Source organism: Carlito syrichta, unplaced genomic scaffold, assembly GCF_000164805.1.
Source record: "Carlito syrichta isolate Samal-C Ts95f unplaced genomic scaffold, Tarsius_syrichta-2.0.1 Scaffold307318, whole genome shotgun sequence".
In the NCBI taxonomy this organism is placed as follows: domain Eukaryota; kingdom Metazoa; phylum Chordata; class Mammalia; order Primates; family Tarsiidae; genus Carlito; species Carlito syrichta.
In genome coordinates, this window is record NW_007251414.1 from 234,108 (window position 1) to 257,429 (window position 23,322).

General features: G+C 43.6%; 1 protein-coding gene and 1 pseudogene across 1 annotated transcript in view; both read left to right on the forward strand.

Annotated features, from left to right (window-relative positions):
* The window catches only part of SLC24A3 (solute carrier family 24 member 3), a 508,299-nt gene that overhangs the window by 143,112 nt on the left and 341,865 nt on the right, over positions 1-23,322 (forward strand). The window lies entirely within an intron of this gene.
* On the forward strand, positions 1,201-2,683 carry LOC110596216 (annotated as a pseudogene).

The window sequence follows — 23,322 nt, forward strand, 5'->3', positions numbered from 1 at the left end:
ACAGAAATTTTAACTCTTGTAGAAATTCTGTTCTTCTGCTGATCAGTACTGGATGGCACACAAGGAGAGATATCTGGCCAAGCTTTGTAACAATTCAATAGCACTCCATTGGTACAGAAATTAGGCTGTTGAATATATCAGATGCTACCAAATCTTTGCCAAGGAATGGCCATCCTGAGACCCATGGACTTTCCTGATAGTAGCTTTAGCATTACTTTCACAATCCCACCCAGATAATTACAGATAAGATGAGGCCACTGATTAGAAACAGAAATTTGACACTTGAAAAGTGACATTTGACTGCCGGGGGAGGAGAAGGAAGAGCTATAGAAAGTGGGCTCCATAGAAGTGAGAACAGGATTGACTAGGAAGAGGGGTGGGGAACTTTCTGGGTCATGGTAACAATCTTTATTTTGGTATGACTTTGTGTTATACAGGTGTATATTTATTTGTCAAAACTCAGTGAATGTTCACTTCAAATTTGTGTATTTCACTGTTTGTTTTTAAATTGTATCTCAGCAGAAAAATACCATAGCAAATGTTGGTATGATATGCATGCTAAAGTATTCAGGGAAAAGTGTGTTGATGTCTGCAATATGCTTTTAAATACATTTTAAAAGATAGAGATTGATGGATGGGTAGGTAAGTAGATGTGTGAAAAAACAAGCATTTTACAATATTATAGGAGAAGCTGGGTGGTAGATAACATTTCTTCAGTTTTTCTGCATATTTTAAAATTTTTCTAATAAAACATTCCAGAAGAAAAAGTAGGCTGGGAAAACTAACAAATCCAGCCTTCGGGGGCTGCTCTACCGTCAAACTCTGAGGATGCCACTCACTTTATCTCATTTTCATGCCTGATATTCATTAATATCCTGGGTTATTTTTAGAAATCTTAAATTCTAGTTCCTGTGTATTTAAGACAGCAAAGAAAAAAGAACATAATTACTTTTGGAAATTTTCCATTAAAAATATCTGCGTGAAAAGAAAAGTTTGATTCTTAATTAAGGACAAACTTTGGATACCTGGAAGATCCCACTTTAGTGAGACCTTGCATTCCCTGTCATTTTAATTAACATTTCTACTTAGCGGTTGATTCCTTAGTTTGGCTTCTTCCTTTCCAGGGCATTTTTACATGTATCTCTGCAGAGTGTTAGAGTTGCCAGAATTTGAACTCTGGTGTGACCATTTGTTGGGTGTATGACTGTGAAGACACCACAGTAAGTCCTCTATACGCAAACGAGTTCCGTTCCGAGAGCACATTCATAAATCCAATTTGCTCATAAGTCCAACAAAATTAGCATAGGTACCCAGCTAACACAATTGACTGCTTTTATGCTTGCTTCCGGGTATCCTGAGCTTGAAATAAAGAGACCGTACTACTGTGTTGTATACAGTAAAGTACACAAAAGCAAAACCACTTGTAAAGGATGTGTGCATGTGACAATGTATGCCAGACACATCAACTAACTTATGTAATTGAATATGTGAATGCCCTTTGAAAATTCACAACTTGAGCCCTGGATGCAGAGGTTTCTCCAGCCAGGAGTCGTAATGGTGTCTGTTTGATCTTCAGAGTCTGCTGGATTGGACCTTGGCCAAAAGTCTAAAGGTTGACAACAGCAGTTAGGCCAACTTTTGAGCCCGTGAGAGGAGGAAGAGGAAAAGGAGAAGGTGATTTGAGCCAATTCTCAAAGCAATATTCAAGTAGAGACCTACCCTCTCATACAGAGATAAAAAGGTTCATAACTGTGACTTCAGGAGAGAACTGGAAGAACGAGAGAGTAGCTGCAAGAGAGAAAAACAGGGATTGTCCAACCCGGGAACATACAACCTCCTCTTCGGTGTCTAAAAAGCCTCAGTTAGACCAGATTCCTGCTGCCAACCTGGATGCAGATGACCCTCTAACAGACGAGGAAGATATTTTGGAATTAAAAATTAAGGATGCCTACACACAATTTAGACAGAGAAAAGAAAAAGAAACTCATCAAAATAATCTCAGAATGATTCTTTATGTTTTATAGTCTTTAATTAAGCCCACAAAATGATACTACTTAATATATTTCTCCATGAATTTTTTGTGAAAATGAAAGTGATGATGGTTTTGAAGATGAAAGTGATGATGGTGATACCACAGGTCTTGCAGAACTGGAAAAAATTTAAAAAGAAAGAGCTGAAGAGCATGCTAGAAAGGAACAAGAACAAAAAGCTGACAAAGAGAGGATTTGTGTGGAAAACATTCTGAGTGGAAACCCTCAGCTTAATCTCATTGGCCCATCCCAGCCTCAGGTCAACTTCAAAGTTAAAAGAAGGGGGATGCCTGAGCCCGCGGGTTCGAGACCCGCCTGGGCAGCGAGACCTCATCTCTACAATAAATCAAAAAATCAGCCGGGCATGGTAGCGCATGCCTGTAATTCCAGCTACTCGGAAGGCTGAGGCGGAAGGATCGCCGGAGCCCAGCAGGTCGAGGCTGCAGTGGCTGGGAGCGGCCACTGCACTCCAGTCTGGGCAACAGAGTGAGACTCCAACTCAAAAAAAAAAAAAAAAAAGAAGGTGGAATGATGATGTTGTCTTCAAGAACTGTGCAAAAGGTATAGATGATCAGAAGAAAGACAAAAGATTTGTAAATGATACACTGTGGTCTGAATTTCACAAAAAATTCATGGAGAAATATATTAAGTAGTATCATTTTGTGGGCTTAATTAAAGACTATAAAACATAAAGAATCATTCTGAGATTATTTTGATGAGTTTCTTTTTCTTTTCCCTGTCTAAATTGTGTGTAGGCATCCTTAATTTTTAATTCCAAAATATCTTTATTTGATAGTGGACTTGAGAGTAAATTTAATTCAGTTTTCATTCTCTGAATATTTTTGGTTGTATGTTTCTTTTTAATATGTGAAAAGGGAATCTGCTTGTAATAAATATTTTTAATGTAAATAACCATATCTGTGTCCCCAGCATTTTGTTGGAACTTATGCAGTTTATAAAGCATTGTGTAAGTTAAAAAAAAAAAAGAAAGAAAGAAAATTCACAACTTGAAGGTTTATATATAAGGGACTTACTGTGTTTGAGCTCGGTGTTTTTTTTGTAACAAGTGGAAGTGATGGATACCTAAAATATAGGGGTTTTTGTAAGGAATAAATAACTCAGGCAAAGCACATTCAAGCATCTGGTGTGTAGTAAGTTCTTCATCAGATGGTGTTCTAGGCCTCCCTTTCATGCCATCAAGAGAACACTTCTGTGAAGGACATATCATTTCCCAGAGGAGATGGCTGGTATTTGGAGACATTCAGTTGCCTGCAGGTCTCCACCTATGTGGGTCTCCCAAGGCAGATAGAGTACTTGAATCCACATCTCTGTGCCCACCACTGCTTCCACTTCAGCCAGTCTTTATTCTGGGTTAGTCACAAAAGCAGAAAGAGGGGCATGAAGATGAACTGAACTGGAATCTCCTTTGGTCTCAGGTTGCCTCTTACGGTTGAGTGTTGCAAAGAGTTTTGTTGAAATTATTAACATTCATGGTGGAGCAGTGTGAATGCAGGCTGAAATCACTTCGCAAACTTGCTGTGACCTTTTCAAAAATGGCTGAACGTCTGGGCTTCACACGTGTCAGTGGGGAAGCTTGAATTTAGGCTCTCACTGCCAACAATTTGAGTTCATGCTGTAGGTACCGACAGACAGATGTTCTCCCAGCCCGTGAGCTGTTGGGTTTGAGGGGGCTCACATGTTTGTACATCCTGGTACTCTTCCCTTCATTCTTCCAATGTCTGCTCACTCCCCACTGGACACCAAGCACTGGTGAGGGCGCTTGGGGCACAGGTTGGGTGCACAGGATTGTATCAATAAGGCAACAGTGGCCTTTCAAAGGGTCTGGGTCCTTCTCAAACCCTGTCCTTTTCTTCCCTTTTTTTGACCAAACCTGTGGAATTCCCATGCACAGCAACTGATGAATAGTTGTATTTACCAGACCACTCCCCTGGGATGTTGAATCTACCTTCAACCTGGTCATATTGGACAGCTTTATGACAGATATCTAAGTTTTTGTTTTTTGTTTTTTGAGTCATGGTTTCACTCTGTTGCCCAGGCTAGAGTGCAGTGGCACAACCACGATTCACCATAGACTCCAACTCCTGGGCTCATGCTATTCTCTCTTCTCAGCCTCCCTAGTGACTGGGACTACAGTTGTATGCCACCACGCCCCGTTAACTTTTTGTAGAGATGAGGTCTCACTATGTTGCCTAGGTGGGTCTCAAACTCTCAGACTCAAGCAATTTTCCTGTCTCAACCTCCCAAAGTGCTGGGATTACAAGCCTGAGCTGCTGCAACCAGCCCCAGATATCTCAGTTTTAGTGAAGGTTTGTTTATCATCTTAGGCTCATCATTGGCTACCAGCCTAGTGCAGCATAAAGGGGAAAAAAATGTCCACTGGAGAATAAATTCAGCCATGTGAGTGCTCCATCAATGCTGAAAGGGACAATCCTGGAGTCCAGCATGTGTCTGGCTAGGGATGCCCATTGAGGGTGCTCTACGGCATGACAGGGACCATAGGAGAACCAGAGTACAGGCATCAAACCCCAAGAGGGAAGCTGGGGCCAAGGAACACACACCCTCATGTGGTTTCTTGTTTTTAGAGCATGCTAGAGCATTACGACAGACTGTTTGGAGCCTTAACAATCACTTATTTTGTATTGAATGTTTAAAAAAAAGCAAAGGGTTTTTTTTTCTTTGTATGTTACACGTATGCCAGGAAAAATAGTTCTTGGAGAATGAAAACAACTCAAGGGTCAGTTTGCAACTTGAGAGGGGCCATTGGGTCCAGTTGCAAAGATGCCATTTTGTCTGGCGCAATAATACTGAGTATTCAGGAGGAGACAGATTCGGTCAGGTAGGTAGGCTTGATATCAGATGGTCGCCTGTCATTAGGGAGGGCCCAGTCAGGTTTTTGGTGCAGTAATGACCTCACCCCTGGCCAGTGAGGCTTGGAGTCCTGCAGAGCGGGTGCCCAGGACCCAATGGGGAACAACAGTGCTGTTCCTCAGCCTGGCCGGGTGTCCGCACATGGTCCCAGGCTTCCTCAAGAGTAGTTGATTTTTAAACCACATGTTGCCTTGACATCCCCAGGGCAGGGATGGGAGACCCTCCCAGAGACCCCAAGTTTTCTCCTGGTAGTATCTGCTGAGTCAATAGGGGAGGAGACACAGAGGAGTGCCCAGATAAATGAAAAGAAGAAAGTAGCAAGAAAACCCCAACTCACAGGTTCACTCAGGGCTGCATTGGACAGCGTCCCTGTCAGTCAGGGGACGTTATCTGTTGAGAATGAACCCCCACACGGGTCCTTCACTAATGTTCTCTTGCTAGCCCCTCCAGCTTGACCTTCCTTGGAGCCACCCTCTGCGGATGATAAGAATCCATGAAGCAGCAATCCCAGGACCAGCTGAGTCTGCTTTAGGCACATTCTCAGGCCCCACCCCAGGCCTACTGAGTCCGGAACTCTGGGTGTGGGCCTCAGGGTCTGAGTTTTCAGGAACCTTCTGGGAGCCCGAGTAGCAGTCTGGGTTCCAGAAGAATCACGTAGCACCTGCAGAAATGGATGGGGATCCATTCCATATTCAAGGGAAAACAGACTACTCAGGCAAATGGGCTTCATGTCACATGGTCACCTGTCTTCAGGACGAGCCCAGTCAGGGCTTTGGTGGGTGATGCAGGTGCAGTAATGACCTTGCCCCTAGCCAGGAGGGAAGTGGATTCTGTTGTGAGGCACTTGTTTAATCTCTTTCACATTCGCTGTCTTTCACATTCGCTTTCTTTCTGTTGACTTTAGCGGGTTTCTATTTGGGAGTGCATTTAGGAATATCTGAGGCAGTGATCTGTCCAGAATGGCACACTAGGGGATTTTTTTTTAAGTTGCTATACAGAAAAGCACATAGTTATTACTTAAATGATATGTTGTAGATCAATGAAAGTGGTAAATTTTCCATAACGATGCTTTTTGTTCATACTTTATATAAGAGCGAAAAAACGTCCATGGTTCATTTCAAAAGCCATCACTAGTGGTTGTTGTCTGTGGAGGGCAGTACCACTTCCCACCCCTGTTCCCCACCTCTGGCCCCCATTTCCTGTTCCTCTCTGAGTCTCTGCAATTGACACATCCAATAGCAAAGGTCTCTCTTCTGGTTTAGGACACTGCTCTGTGAAAATGAAGACCCCTCCCCTTTTCTTTGCTTTCTGACTTCTCTCTGACATGTGAGTCCAGGTATTATTTATTATCTGGTTTTTCTCTCTGCCTCCAGGCAAGGACTATATTTAAGCCAATTCAAACTTTGCAAGTCTTAAAAATAACTCTCCTCTTGCTAACCCCTTCGAGGTTTGGCAGGGACTTCCTTGGAACAGGAAATCCATCTCTTTCTACCTACCCAACCCTCGTAATTAACTCTCCCCTGATCTTTTCTTACATTTTCAAACAGTTATGATGCAATTTGACAAGGCCATTGTTTTAGTGTAGGGTGAGTGGGGGTGTGGGTGGAGGATCCTGTTTTCCTTTTCCTTCCATGGTCAAGGATTCTGATCCTTATTGGTGAGGTTTAACTTATTTACATGCAAGCCAGGCATCATGGCCCCTCATGAATATTTCACACCTTGAATGAGTTCTTCTTAATCAAATTGTTTCTAAAAGTTACCCCAGCCTTCTGGAAGTGAAAGTTACTGTGACTATTTTAATGAATGACCTTTAAATACTGCTGATAATTATCTCTGGAATGAATTACTTTCATACGAAGAGGAGATCTCTGGAGGGGGTGGGGGAGAGCTTCCTCCCTTTGGTGGGTTTTTGAGCACATTTGTGGATTCTGGCCTAATTTCTCCCATTGCTTTCCATCCATCCCTAGTGACTAGAGCTTATCCTAATAATTTTTTGTCCCCAAAAACCACTGCAGTAAACTCTCCGTTCTCTGAAGGGACCTCCCCAAACCTTGCTTCTCTTTTGTATTACTCTGAATAATAATGAGTAGGAACATTTGGTCATGGAGAAGTCTCTGGTAGAACTAAATTGACTTTGTTAACAATTAAGGGGAAAAATAAGAACTGGCCATTTGGCTTCCTACTGAGGGGAATGTTTCAACTGTTGACAAGTGAAGTGTGGAAAGTACTGGGAAAGTAAAAGTTCTGGAGCAGAAAGACAAGGGTGCATGGATCTCCCCTTCCCACCTTCCCAATCCAGGATTCCATGCCCTGCACCTGACCACCACCATGGGTGTGATGGAGGCGGCATTCTGGGCAGTCCGTGAGTGACGCGATCCCAAGCTCCTCCTGCTTTGAAATGGTTGCACCAGTTGGCCAGCCCACCGTCCAGCAGAACTTTCAGGATGAGAGCCACTTGCTGACGTGGCTGCTGAGCACTTGACATGTGGCTCGTGTGATGGAAAAACTACAGTTTGAATCTTACTGAATTCACACTTGTATGTAAATGTGTAGTCAGGGGCTTCCAAGTTGGACAGCACAGAACTGGAAGGAAGGGAGTAGAGGTGACAATGTCCACGCTTTCTCAGCTTCCAGAATATTCCTCTGGACAGTGGTCACAGGAGCAGATTGGCTCCTCAAAGAGGAGTTCCTCCCAGCAGTTTTCCATCTGGAAGCTAAGGGAGAAAAAGACAATTGCTTGGCAAAGAAATGGAGATAATTGAGGCTTGAAATTTTCACTGAGGTGAAACAGAGCCTTTATTATTACCAAATTGGCTTGGGATGGAAGCAGAGCACTGAAGAGGAAGCGCTGCCCTCTTTTTTTTAACCTTACTTCATTCACCAGGGACAAATCCCAAAAAACTCTGTGAATGTCCAGGGCTTTCAGTGCCTAAGAAAAGGTGGAGTAAACAATTGTCTGATTGGATGCCCAGGCTCTCAGACTAGCTATGGACCACCTGCCGGCTGTTTCACTGTCTGCTGAGCCACACCTTATTTAAGGAAGGAGAAGAAGGCAGACACAAGCATCAGTTGATTTGGCTCCTGTTGGCCCTGGGGAATCTGATGAGGAAGCTCACAAGGAACCCCAGACGAGGTCTGAAAGATCACAGGTAGCCCTGGGCCCATTCCATATGGTATTGGTGCGTTGGCCATACTTGTGTGAAAAGATGAATTCTATTTTGAAATGTTCCCTGGTGGTGATCGACCAGCAGCCATTGCTGAATGTCTTGCTGAATAACCGGCTCTGTTTCATGCTACGAGAGTCAAGAAAAACACCAAGATTAGCACAGAGTATTGTAGAGTTGGGAAGATATAGTAGATGGCTCTGGAGTACATGGCAGTAAAGGTAGTTATTGAAGTGTTAATTTTTTAGTAAAGAATAGGGAGGGTGTTTATGAGTGTGAGTGTGTCTGTGTCTGTGTGTGTGTGTGTGTGTGCACATTTTGCCAACACATTGGTGGCAGTCAGTGGGACAAAACTTATAGTAGAGGGATGTTGGGATACCTTAGAACCAAACAGACTGTTGTCTGTTTTAACCTTAGAACCAAACAGACTGTTGTCTTTACTGAGGGCAAGTCCAAGAATTGGAGATGAGTAATGTTGGCCTTTTTAGACAGGAAGGGTACAGCCAGAAGGAAAATGGGGCAAACAGATAAAAGCAGCAAGTCCTGGCCTGGAGATGGCCCTGGGAGCCTGGCCTGTCCTTCATCACTTCCATCTTAGTCCCATTGATGTTGGCTCCTGTCACTGTCCTTCCTGGCATATGCCTTTGGCCAGGCGTGTCCACTAGCAGCACTCTCCAGCCTGGCTTGGCTTTGGAGCCTGGTGTGTGCCCTCTGTTCACACTGCTGGCTGGCACCTTCAGCAGTGGGCCATTGCATTCATCCTAGGTCTGGGCATTGGTCCTCCTTCCTGGGGGCTCCACCCCCATTCCCTCTGCTGTCTCAAACCCATCTACTTCACCTCTGTCCCTGGGGCAGGCAGTCATGACAACCATTGGCCCCAATACCCAGCAGTGTAGCCAAATGGTGAGTTATTTGAAGAGAAGCATTTAACAAAAGTTAAATCTATTCTGAAACAAAAATGGGACCCATGGTCTTGCAGCATCCAGGAGAATTTTCCAGTCCTGAAACATCAAAAGGACACAGGAGCCAGCGTGAAGGAGCTCTCACTGACCAAATCTGGGACAATCTGGACATCACAATAAATAATGACACTAATAGTTTGTAAACCATAGAGTAAAATAAGAATCCATGAGTCCACATTTGAGTGAATGAATGAATGAATGGAGGAGATGGGGAAATTTCTTTTTTTGAGTAGAAGTGATGGAATTAGAAAAATTGTCATCTGGCACCATCATAATAATTGTTGCAAACAAGAAACGTAAACTAATGCTAAAACTAGTAAATAAATGCTTGATAAACAGGATATTTACAGTCTCAAAGTATGTGCCCACAGGAAACTTAGTAATTACAAAGGAAAAAGAAGTTACTTTACAGTGGAGGAACCTGGCTGGTCACCCTAACTGAGTGCTTGCAGATGGTACTGCCAGTGAAGGGACAACCCTACACCCTGCATCCTGATGCAAGGTACACACTGCTCCTTGGAAAGACACAGCATCCTTCTAGCGCTGTCCTGTGTAAAATGCAGAACCTAGATATAATTACCAGAAATCACTGGGCAATCCCAGTTTTGGGCAATCTACACAATACTTGGCCTGTACTCTTCCAAGATGTCAAGGACATCAGAGACAAAGCAAGACTAAGGAACTGTCCTAGATTGGAGGAGACAGAGGTGATAGGACAGTTTTAAGTGCAACATGGAACCTTGGTTGAATCCAGGGCCACAATTTTTAGAATATTCCTATAAATATATAAGTGAGATAATGAGCAAAATTAAGAGTCTATGGATTCAGTCGTAGCGTTATCCTTGTGAATTTCCATTTTTAAAACTAATTTTATGGTGAGTATATAAGAGAATGTTCTTGTTCTTAGGAAATACTTGGGTATACTGGGACATGATACCTGGATTGACTGAAAAGGAACACAGAAGACTGTCCAGATGATGGAAATGTTCTGTATCTTGATTGGGTTGTAACAAGGGGATTCTCATTTGTCAAAACTCATTAAACTACACACTGAAAATCTACAAATTTTCCCCTATGCAAATCATGTATCAATGAAAAATTATGTCAAAAAAATTAAATACTTTAAAAAAGATAATTTCAAAAATTATTCAGTGCATAGAGCCCTTGAGTAGGATGAAATCTGTCCACCATGGCAGATTTCCAGAGATTTCAGGGTAGTCTCTGATCCTAGCATGTTAATTGTTTTTTTGATAATTGACTATTTTTTGCTCATATATTATTTCCCTCATGGAGTTTAGTATCATATGGAACATCAAAAATGCTTGTCCATTGTTTGTTGGCCGATGTCATTGACTGTATAATGCATTTCATCTTATTTGAGACCTGGTAGTTGGGAATGACATTTGTGTTTCTGGGAGGAGCAGAGGGTGACCCAGGTCAGAACTTCCCAGGCATTCACAACTGTACATTTTTCTACCCTAAGAAATGTTCCTGCCAACTAAGAGGCATTTGAAGAGTGACAAGCCCCATGGTCCCATGGTTTGAGGCAGGACAGTCTGTTGATTGGAATTTCCATTGAAAGGATCCCAGTCAGGCCCCTACATCATTTAGAAAAGGTTGGAAGATGTATTTGTTACTTTTAAATCACCCTCCTATGCCAGGAAACTTCTAGACATTGTGATCCCTCTGCCTCCAAATCAGATGGAGTGAAAATTCCCTGCCAACCTATCTCAGCAGGAGGAATAATAGGTGCCAACAAGTTGTCAGATCTCTCAACCGAGGGCTAGACAATTCAGGCCAAGGAAACAGAATCAGGACTTCACCATGGCAGTGTCTCATGGCATCATGGCTCTGGTTGCACACACACACACACACACAAGAAACAAGACTCAGGTTAGGCCAGCACTGGCCTGCCAGCAGTCTGGTGGGTCATGGTAGTGGTTCTGTCCTTCAGGGCTTACTTGAGCAGGATGGGTGGTATTGTGGACCTTATTTGCAGACGATGAAATAGAGGATCAGAGATATCAACTTTCTTCCCTCTCTTCTAGGGCTCTTGCCTGTCTTAGTGTGGGTTTTTCCAGAGGCAGATCTGAGCAAGGATTTGAGTGTAGGTTGTCTATCTGGGAGGTGACCCTGGGGGCAACTGGGTTGAGATTTTCACTGGCCTGGAATATTTTGGAAAACAGTGTAGAACACGCTCCTCAACATTTTCTCCCCCACTGGGGAGGAAGCCAAGGTATGTACATACCAGCTTTCATTAGTTGTTGGTTAAGAGCTGCTAGGAGGTGGGGAAGGGTAATCATTCTAGGCATTTCTGTCCATCACTCATTTGGGCAAAGATATGCCAGTGTTGTGGGTGGGAGTTGAGTTGGGAGGCACTGGAAGGGTAAAGGCCAAGGGGGTCTGCAGAGGGCACCAACAGTGTCTGTCATGCTGCCTTTCAGGTGTAGAATCACCATGTGGTGTGGAAAAGACTGAGAGCATTGAGAAGGAAAAGGACAGAGCCTTATGGGCCAGACTCCAAGCCTGACCTTGGAATAGGATCTCAGTGTCTGGGAACTAGTGGCTGGGCAGACACAGAAAGGCATTAGGAGGGGAGGGGGCCACAATTCTTTAGTTAGTTCCTGGAAAAAGAGCCTGGTGCCTACCTCCAGGTGCCTACCATTGATAATAATCCCCACCATTTCCCAAAATCTAGTTCGGGCACCCTGGCAACATCCCCACACCCTCCTCATGGGGGAAAGCTTTTGGCTGCCCATGCTTTTTAGTGACATATTTCACTTTTGTGGGGCAGGACCCCATGTCTTGTTCTAATCTCACATCAAGAATCCCTTGGCTATGGGAAACTGAGAAAAGTCCTTAAACTCCCTGTGTTGCAGTTTCTCCTGTGTGATAGCTGTATTTGTTTGAGGTCTTATAACTCAGGGAAAGAGGCAAGCTGTAATGGAAGGCAGGCATGAGAATGTAAGGAGACCATAAAAGAAGCACTGCAAGATGAGTGAAGCCTCATGTGGCACAGAAGGACAGGAACGTCCATGGCCCACTGACACTCTTATTCAGTGCTGTGTCTAATTCAGCCACACTCACCCTCTGAGGATGAGGGATGCTCATGGAAGGCAAATAGCAAACTGAAAAACAAGGAAAATTATGGCTCATGTGGAAATAAAGGCCGTGGCCTTGGCCTCATTAGCACTATCTGGGAGCATACTTAGTGTGCCATGCAATTGCTTCTCATGAAAATGATGAAACAAAAAAAGGGACAAGTCAACAAAGAGACAAACCAGACTTTAGAGAAGCTTACTGTGTGTTCACTGGGAATCAAATCTTACTAGAGCAGTGGTCCTCAATTTTTTTGGCATCAAGGGCCCGTTTCGTGAAAGACAAGTTTTCCATGGACTGGGTAGAGGTGGGGAGGATGGTTTGGGGATGATTCAAATGCTTACATTTATTGTGTACTTTATTTCTATTATTATTACATTATAATATATAATGAAATAATTAAACACATCACCAAAATGCAGAACCGGTGGGAGCTCTGAGCTTGTTTTATTGCAACTGGACAGTCCCATCTAGGGGTTATGGGAGACAGTGACACCCCAAGTGTACTGCTTATGTCCAGTCAACTCCATAATCTCATTTGGTTGCTGTCACTACAGAAAGTCCTGCTTCATAAAGATAGGATGCTGGAAATGAAAGCAGGCTTTTCAGTGCTGATCTGATAGGAGGCGGGGCTCAGGCAGTCATGTGAGTGATGGGGAGTGACTGTAACTACAGATAAAGCTTCACTCACTTGCCTGCCACCTCCCGCTGTGCAGCCCAGTTCCTGACAGGTCATAATACCAGTCTGTGGCCTGGGGATTGGGGATCCCTGTACTAGAGTAAGAAAGCTGGGATTCCTTTGTCTGAGCCCTACTGCCCACCTCAGTCATGAAGAGTGACAGAGCAGGAAGGCAGGTTCCCCTGGGAGAAAGAGAAAACAAGAGCAAATGCAGGTCTTTCCCTCCGTGAGCTCACACCACAGAGCAAAGGACATGGGAACAACTAGCAAATTCTGTCCTCTCTCTCATGGCCAGACCTGCAGATTTAATCAGGTGGCATCAGAAGACAAGTATTTGGATCTGTCTATGGAAAGTTCTGATCCACTATTTCCTGTGGTGGCCCCAGGGCTGGATGGGACCTGAAGGGAAATGGATTGCACAGAGAGGCACACGCCTGACTTAGTTACCAAAAGAAAAAAAAATCCTTTAACTTTGTGATTTGGTTTGTCCCTTTTTATTCAAGGAAGGTCCTGGTAATTTGCTCTGCTCAGGGCCTGCAGGTGTTCTTCCTGCCCCTGCCTCATTTTGTCTTTCACACAGATGTTTTTAGGTACTCAGTAGGTGAACCCTCGTCATCTTGTCATGCTTTCATTGCTGGTGTTTGGTTTCTGAGAGAGGATCTGATTTCTACAACGTAATCTCTCCCTTGGCAGGGGATCAAGGCCTCTTCTGAAAGCTCTTCCTTGCCAGCATCAATCCTACCCTCTGCCCCATCATGCTTGGCATCCACCCTACCATCCACCCCTTATGCCTGGCGTCAGCACCACCATCCTCCCCATCACCTTTGTGAAGGCATGACCCTGAGCTGGGCCAAGCTGCTCTTTAACCTGGTTGGGAAGCTTGATGGGAACTGGTGGCCTGGAAGGATCAATGTGGCATATTGGTTTATGTGTCAAAAGCTCAGAAAACCAAAGAGGAATGAAACTCAAAAAATAAAATAAAAGGAATCCCACTTCTCAGAGAAAGAGGAGACAAGCCCCTGTGGGGAAAGCCCTAGTAGAGACCCCGGGTTATGTTCCTCATCCCCAGCACAACATGTGACTTTGGAAAAATCACTCCAAGTTTCTGGGCCTTGTTCACTGGACGAACAAGAAACAGGGCAGGATGACCTCCAATTCTCAAAAGGAAAATCCAGGAGAATGGGAATGGGAACAAAAGCCAAGCACCCAGGCAAAGGGCATGGGCTCAGCCTGCTGCCAGTCTTAAGTGGGTGGCCCAGCTGCCTGGAAACAGTGGGTCTCTGTTTCATCCCCCCTTAGAGCTAGAGACATCTTGGGGGACTCTTTTATGACCACCACTGGTGCCATGAGAATATCTAAATCCCCGTCTCCAGGATTATCTTCTTCTTTTTCATTAGGTTGTGAAGCCGATAAACTCAGACTGACTTCTGAGACATCAGTTTTACTGGAAGGTTTAGGGTAGGACAGTCACTTCTTGTTCTGAAACAAACATGGACACATTATGCTACTAGTGTAAAATGTGCTTGAATTTTAAGGATAAATGCTTCAAAAATAGTGACTGTAAATGAACTCCATGCCTACCTTCAAACATTTACTAGAGTCTAGTTCTTGTTCAGTGGGGTGCTGATATACCTGTTCTTAGTTCCTCTGATCAGAACATCTTGGTAGAACATTAGAGAAGCTGCCTCTTTTCTCTACATGTTGACAATCAGAATGGTCCATGTACCACCCAAGTGCTCGGTCAGCAGATGCTTGCCATACCTTTTCCAGGTGTCATGTCGTTTTTATCTAGGATGATGATTACTAATTCTGAGGGACCTTGAGCCCATGGGGGATCTGATTATAGCGGTTATAAACTCTGACTTAGATTTTATATAGAAATTGAGGCCAGTCAAGCCCACCCTACTTCCTGATTCCTAGGTTAAGGAGACTTTGCCCAGAGAAACGTGGGTGAGGGGAGATATTTGCTGGAGGAAGAGTTTTAGCTGCTGGTAGGCATCATTTTCCTGGAGTGGATGAGCTTCTGTTTTGGGAAGCATCTGCTAAAAGCATGACCTGTTTTTAAACCAAGAGATTATGAAACCAAGAGAGGTGTTGGGGCAGAGTGAGCAGGGAGGAGTGTGTCTCCCTACAAACCCAAGGTTCCCAGTAGGGTTAGTCGTGGCTTCTTCCAGGTTCTTCTTGGATGAGATGACTAACTGGATTAAGGACTCCTTACCCAGGTGGTTGTCACCTTGCTACTAAAGTCAGTTTCTCACAACACCATTTTGTAAGGTAGCATGGGTACTTTGATGCCCAGTGTCTTTGCTTAAAACCCTGGTCAAGAAGGGACCTCAGATTGGGAAAGTGTAGAGTGATGGTTTATCTCATAGTCTGAGGGCAAAACAAGGAATCTCCATCATGCTTCAAAAGTGGGAAAGTCCCCCAGTTTCTCTGCGTGCTTAACCCAAGATTTAACTCAGATGTTATGCTTCAGGGGGCAGAGAGAAAGTAGGGTCGGCTGTTGCTCCTCCACATGCTCAAGTTGCCTTGTCTTTCTGATCTTGCACAAGTAACCATAACCCTGTTAAATTGACTAATGTTTACCTTGAGCTGAGATACCAATAAAGTCAGCTGAATTCATGCCTCAGAAAATCAGGCAGAGTGCTTACACCAGTGAAGTCTCCCCTCTGGTGCTCTGTTGTAGGCCATGAGGAGACAAATCCTGCACTCTTTCCCCATTTTTCCTAAAACTCTAGGCCCTGGTAGGCTCCCAGCCATCCCTGTGGGCTTGGGGGAGTTCATGGTTTTATAGTATTTAATAATTTATACAGTATTTTTGCAGCATCATCTGATGAGGTAGGTACATTGGCACAGCTTTCTGAATGGGAAGCTTAGGTGTGGGTTAAAGAAATCGAGAGATATGTGAGTCGCAGGTCCTGTCAGCAGCAGAATATGGGATTCAGAGGCTATCATGGCCTAGATCATATACTTCATCCATGCCTAGAGGGACATCTGCATTCCTTGGCCCGGGGACCTTCCCTGGCCATCTAAGTGTGCCTCGCCTGCCTTTGTGGTAGATCAGAAGTCAGAGTAATTAATGTTTTCTGGAGTAGCCCATAGCCTATGAGAGATGGGAGTTGGTATGTCAATACCCCAGCTTCCTCACCCCTTGGGCAAGGTAACACTAAAACATGTGGCCTATGCGTTTTTTGTTTTTCCCAGAGTTCCCTCTGGTAGTAAGCCCCAAGTACCCACAGGAACCACTGACTCAACATATCATGATTTGTTGGCTGTCTTCTCTTCCCAGTATCACTTCCCCATGCCCCTGACAGCCCTTCGTCACTTCTCACATCAATCATTGCCTCAGATTCTGCTTCTGGGACAGCCTAAACTCTACCCTAGATTCCCAGGCACTAAATCCTGGCTTTTCTCATCTTCCTTCTGGGTGTAAAAGGTCACCAAGCTCCTAAAGTCAGGCTGTTTTCTGGGTCTAAGAACAGCCTATCTCAATACCGTGGGGCATAGTTGTAGTTAAGATAGGTAGTCTCTGTCCCTTCCCTCCTTCCTCCCATCTGTGTTCAAGATGACTACTTGCTAGTTGTTCTGGTGAATAGTAATATAAAGGATGGGTAGAGAGATTTATTGGTACTATCAAACAAAATTAGGCTCCAAAGTCATCTCTGGCTTGCCTTGCACTTTGCTTTACCTCTGTGTACTTAGCATGGATACTTGGGGGCAGGCTGTTGTTCTAGCCTCGCTGGATGACTTATTCCTCCCTCCCTTCCTCACTCCCTCCCTCCCTCCCTCCCTCCCTCCTCTCTCCTTCTTTCCCTCCCTTTCTTCTTTCCAACTGATACTCCTTTGCATTCTCCCACATCGACAGCACAGATCAGCATGGTATTCCTTAGCCCTAAATAGAACTTGCCTGAACTAGAGGCAGGGTGGGCCATGACCCTGGAGGAAGTTCCACTGTCAGAGCTGCCAGCCAGGAAAGACAGATTGGGCCCAGCTATGGCTGCAGAGTTCATGAAGGGACTACATTTATCCTGCACATTGCCTTATGTGATGTGGGAGGAGGAATTGCCATATCAGCTTCCATGGCAGATGTTGTAAATCATGGGAAGCACGCTGGGGCCACCTCTGTGCTGTGGCTTGGAAATGAAGCCACCTGTCAAACCAGGGGGCTAGGCGCCTGGCCCTTGGCTCACTGTGCCTCTGGCTAACGGCCACGGGGAGCTACTGAGGTATCATGGTGGAGGGTGTTGCTACTTTTTTGAACACCTTTGAAACTCAGAGAGGCTGAGGAAAGCACACTAAATTGTCCTGAGAAAGGTTTTTCTGCACTTGATAAAGGTGAACTAGAATTTACCATGGGAGCATGGAGGACCTTTTTAAATGCAACAAGATCTCCACAATTCTTGTACCTGTTTAGAAGGATCTCTTTTGTGTCTGGAGAGAAGTTTTAAGTGTGCTGTCAACAGACTGTAAAAAATGTTTACATCCATGTTCCCCTCAGCTCAAAAAAGAAATGGAAGATTCCCATCACCCTACAGAGTTTCCTTGTGTAACCACATATCTGCCATCCACCTCCATAGCTTAATTTAATCTTCTGAGGTCAGAGACGATGTTAAGCACAACCTAGCTTTCTTATTTAAAACTAGTTAGTGAATATAATGGGGAGAAAAATACCATTCCTGTCATGGAGTTGATTATACAGAAGTTCTCTGGATTTCTTTTGGGGATCTTAGCTCCTCAGGCATCTGCAACTGTGTACACAGAACTGTTTCTATTTACTAACTTCCTTGTGACCAAAAGTAGTTGAGGCCAATAGGCTTTAAATTAAGCCATGTTATGACATTTACAAATTATTCAAAATTTTAAATAATTCAGCACGGACAGTGTGACACTATACTGTATGAATATATTCTGCATTTGTACTATTCTAAGACTTTTTTTCACTCAAGATGTTATCTTCCCGAGATTTATCCCTATAGTCACATATAGCTGTAGTTTATTCATTGCCACTGCCGAAGAGTGTTGCACGATAAAAATAGACCACAATATTTTTATTCTATTCTATTGATAGATATTTCTGATCTGGGGCTATTATGAAACAATTCTGCCATGAATATTTCTATAGGTTTCCTGGTGCACATGTGTAAGAATGTTTGAAAACTTCTGGTGAGTCAGTTCTTGATCAGCATAAGATAATAGGATAAAATAAAGTTGAATGATTCAGAAAAATAAAAATAAATAAATACATAAAAAATAAAACTAGTTAGCAAATTTGGATCGTTTTCACCCAGTGCCAGAAGTGGGTGGGTGTGTGTGCAGGCAAGCATTGAAAGAAAAGAATAAGGTCCAAACTTTATCTACACAATGACCATTTGTATACCTAACTCTGAATTGTATCCCACATCTTTAAAATAAAAACTTCAAAAAATTTTAAAAAGAAAGGAGATGGGTATGAGGAAAGAGGAAAACAAGGCTGCCTTGTGGAATACAGTGTGTACCCCAACTAATTTTTCCTACAATTCTGTTTATTATTTTGTTTGCACTTGCATTTGTTATTGACGAAACTGCCCATTGGTGAATCATGTCTTAGGTACTAGGTGTTCTATTCAACAAGAAGTCAAAAAAGTGGAAGGAAGAACAGAAGGTTGTCTGTGTTCAAGGTGGCTGCTTTCTGAGTCATAGGAGCATAAAGGATGAGTAGAGAGGGGCCAACTGATACTGTGAAACAAAGCAAGGTTCCAGGGTCTTCTCTGGATTGTCTCGTAGCCTCTGTACCTGTGTGTCCTTAGCATAGATACTTGTGGGAAGGATGCCATTCTAGCCTTGCAGGGAGTCTGATTCCAGGTCATCTTTCCCCTCCACCGTGAGCAAGTCAAGGGAAAAGGGTATTCCCAGAACCAGAGTGTTCCAAGCTTTCTGAAAGGTCATTGCCATTTTTTGGTAGCTCCCAGCACGGCAGAAATGCTTGGAAGTCAATCCTGTCCCTTTAACGCTGCTGTGAGTTGACTCCATTTGTTTGAGATAAAACTCCCCTCCTGATCCAGTAGCGTTCACGGCTGAGTTGGCCACGAGACAGAGGACCCTGTGTTCCTAATTATTTCTGGATGAAAAGTCCTGCAGGCAAGTGGAGAATCGGGGCAAGGATGGCCAGGTGGAGCAGTCACCAGCGTGCAGTGGATTGTAGAAATGGAGAGATAATTAAATTAAAAGTGCCAGGTGCAGGCATTGAAAAATAACCCTGGGTGTTAATTATGCAGGCCAGTGTTAGCAGAGGAAATGCCACGGGCCTGTCCATCACGTGGCAGTTGAAAAGCTTGGGAGAGACACATTCATGGTTTCTAAAGAATTTGCCAGGCCTGCCTACTTGGGATTCTGGTGAGGCAGGGACTATTTATTAGTTGGATTGTGTACATCTTCCCTGTTTTCCACTGAGCCAAGGTGGGCATTTGGTGAGTGTGGGAGGAGTGGGGGAGGACTTTGAGCCACATGGGAATTTGGATGTAGTGTGGATAATGTTAGAGTGTATGCTTTCCAATGTGGGCGCTTCTGGAATATTTCTTCCCTTTCTGATTTGAAAGGAATTTGATTTTGGGGGTTGGGGCATTGTGTCCCTGCCATGAAGCTGCAGGGATACTTGGTGGCATAGTCACACAGTATCCAAAGGAGTGATCCAAAGGAGTGAACACACTCACGTGCAATAACAGCACAACTAGATTACAAGCACATGTGTTGAGTAACAGAAGGCAAACTTTAAAACCCATTCTGCATGATTTTATTTTGGTGACATTCTAGACCAGGTTAAACTAAGCTGTGGAGGTAGAGGTCAGGTCTGTGTTTACACCAGGGAACCTTACGGGGTGATGGGAATGTTCCCTTTCTTTCTTGGGCTGAGGAACACATGAATGTAAACATTTTTCAAAATCTGTTGAATGTTCACTTAAAATCTGTGCATTTCTTTACATATAAATTATCCCACAATGAAAGAAATGTGAACAAGCCTGACACTTCTTCCTTCTGTGGGTGGGTTTTGAATTCTGGTCAGTCAGTCTCAGAGGGTGGTTAGAACAAATCTGTCTGTGGTCCTTACTGACCACCCAGCATTTTCCTTTCCCTAGACCTTTCAGAGCAGCCTTTCACTAGAAGGACACAGAGTCAAAAACGGGTGGCACTCTGCAGGCCTCAGGCCAAATCCACTCACCCACACTTTTGTAAAGTAAAATTATGTTGGGACACAGCCACATGCCTGCTCATTTCTGTGCTCTCCGTGACTGCTTCCGTGCCATGGTGACAGCTGAGCGGCTGTTTCGGAGACAGATCCACAAGCCTGAGGTATTTGCTGTTTGCCTCTTCACTCTACTGACCTTTGGTCTAAAGAAGCATTAATTTTTGGAACTTTTCACTTCAACTCTGTGTGGGTGAAGGTTTTGGATGGAGAATGTTGTCTGGGAACCAGAACACTCTAGAGCCAGGTATAGCTGTTGAGCGTGGTAACAAGTTAGATAAGCTGTTCACTCCGCGAAGCTCCCTGGGCACGTGTGGTGTCATGGATCTACAAGGGAGTGTAGCTTGGCCTAGAGTTTTGTTTTTGTTTTAAAAACACAAACAAGTTTTCTGGGCCCCTGTTAAGAGTGGAGGAACAAAGAAGGCCTGGAAGTTTTCAATAGCCAAAGTGATACTCCTGGTTTAAAGCCCAAGCCACTGGCTGTAAATTATCCCTACATGGAAAATACAACTAAGCTAATTGATTTTAATAAACATACTTGTTAGCCGGCTGACATGGTCAACGTGGTTGGCAATGTTTGTTAAGTAAATGGGGGAACAAATCAGACTGACGTAACAATTTAGTTTTGAATTTGGGGCCAAATGAGCCATGTTGTAGAAGCTGTTCCACTGTGTTGTTTCTTTATTTGATGAAGTTTAAACCTTCCTTCTCTCCTTCACCTTCCTCCCAAGATTAACACACGTGACCAGCAGGGTGTCTCTGGAGATTTGGTCATGAGACATACAAGTCCCAAAGTTCAGTCTTTCTTCATTTTCCAAGTATGTATTTCCTTCATCTGTCTGCTTTCTCAATCAATCGCCTTTTTAATGTAAAGCACCACATGCAATCAGTATCACCCAAAACTTGAGAAGTAGAACCCTGCCCTCTTTAGAAAAAAAGAAAAGAAAAGAAAAAGGATTCAGTGAACTAATTACAGACTCCAAGAGTCCACCTAATTGGGGACTTAAAAAAAATCGACACAGTGCTTTAGTTTAATCTTAGGCTATTCCTTAATGACCCCTGGTTATAATGGCTGTGAGCAGGTGGGAAATAATTGTTAGAGATGGAAAATTACTGTCTGACCAAGAGGATTTCAGAAACAAGTAGATGAACTATGAGTGGAAGAAATGTGTTCCACCAAGTATGAGAATTATTGATTTGATCACGTGTCCTAGGCCTCTTAGGGAGACATTCACTTATTTAACCAGTAATATATATTCAGAGCCTCCATGTCCTGCATTGTACTAGAAGCTGGGGACACCCTGTGAGCACCACCTGCCTGTTGTGTTTCTGCCTTCAGGGAGCTCATGCAGGTGGTCAACTGTCTGAGGTGGAAGCTGGAGGATAACTGGAGATAGGCTGGAAGGCCAAGGTGCCCTTGCATGGGGTCATAGTCTTGCTGAGCTTGGTGTTTAATCTTGTAGCCAAAGGGGTGCCTTTTTCTTATTACTTTAGAAATGAGGGGGTTTGATGAGCCCAAGTCTCACCAGATTCATGGTGAGTCTGATCTGGGCTGTGTTGTTATTTGTGTTGCCAATAATCTCAGGGAAGACCTTTCCATGGGCCATGGGAATATGTGCTCACATTCAAACTCCCTCAGTTTCCTTTATTAACCAAAAGTGAGTCAGGGACTGTCAGCCGCTTGGCAGAATCCCATCAGTTGCTGCTTCTACTACATAATAGTCTCAAAAGTTTTTAAATCTCTATAATGACCTCCTCTCCTCCCTTCATGCCACTGCATTTGACAACACAATAGCAACAATAACATACACACACACACACACACACACACAACATTGTGTAATTTTTTTTCCCCTAATAACTTCAGGTATGGATTTGGGATTGAGGGAGAATATGACTTTTTGTATGTTTATAAAGTAAAAAGTATTTATTTTACAAGTATTCTTATAGGATTGCTAAAGTAATCCTGTGACACAAATAAAGGTTGGTTAGTATTATCTATGCATTCATTCATTCATCTAGTCGTTCATTAACTCATATTTATGGAGCACGTTGCCATATGCAGGTACTCTACTTAGTGTCCGGGAGGAAATATTGAGCAAAAATGAACCCAGTTATTGCCCTCAGGGAATTTATAGCTTAATAGGGGAAGAAGGTCATTATCAAATAATATTTAAATTACATTTGCAAGTTTAGAAAAGTATCCTAAGTGATGCAGTGCAATGAAGTTATACAACATATGTGGCTCAGGAGAGGTTTTACAGAGAAGAAAGTGACACTGGGTCTGGAATCTACAGGAAAAATGTTGAAGGTGAAGACTGGGGGAAGCTATGCAAAGGCACTGGGATCCAAAGGAGCAGGGCATATTAACCTGGCGATGCCCGTGCTTGTGTGTTAGGTTCAGGAGGCCGAATGTGATTCCAAGAACAACAGGAAACTGTTGCAGAGCTTTCATCAGGGTGGACTGACATTGGGAAAATGTGCACTTGGATTTACATGTTGGAAACATCTCTCTAGTTGCTGTACTGGTATGGACCTCAAAGGGGAAGACTCAACCTCCAATGATGGTTTCTGTGGGTTTTTCTTCATTTACTTTTCCTCTGTGTTTTGGAACTCTGGGCTGATTAGTCGCTGGTGGTCTTTGAGCAAAAGGATTAGTCATGGGATATTTATTAAAGGAAGCACAATGGAATATTTTAGAAGGATATCTGGAATGTGGGGGATACCATATACTAGGAGCAATGGGCAAAATGGGAATTATGGTGCTAAGTGGTAAACTGATGCATGATATGATTCCATCCACCAAACCTTGGCCTTGAAGGTGAGGTTCCTTTCTTAGACCTGATTTTTCATTTGACATCCAGAATAAGGCGTAAGAGGTTTTTTCTTAGCAGCAAATCTTAAATGACAGAGCCTTGGGGAAAGATTTCTGATTCTTTGTAATAATTAACCTGGCTATACATAGGTAAAACACCTGGTGACCAAGAGCCTAAGAGTGGGAGTGGAGTATAAAAGTGCTTAGCTCAGTGTCCTAGGTTGTAATCAGTGTAGCTATTAGCATAATGACTGTTGTTAATATGCATACGACTAACTACCAACAGGAATGTCCTGCATTGCTCTCTCACCTTCTTGCATATTTACTCATTTATTCACTCATTCAATTCATCCTTTCAACCAATTTTATTGAACACCCACTATACCATGCATCGCTGGAAGCTTTGGGGACTCAGCAGTGACCAAAACTAAGTCCTGATCGCCATGGAGCTTACATTCCAGTTGA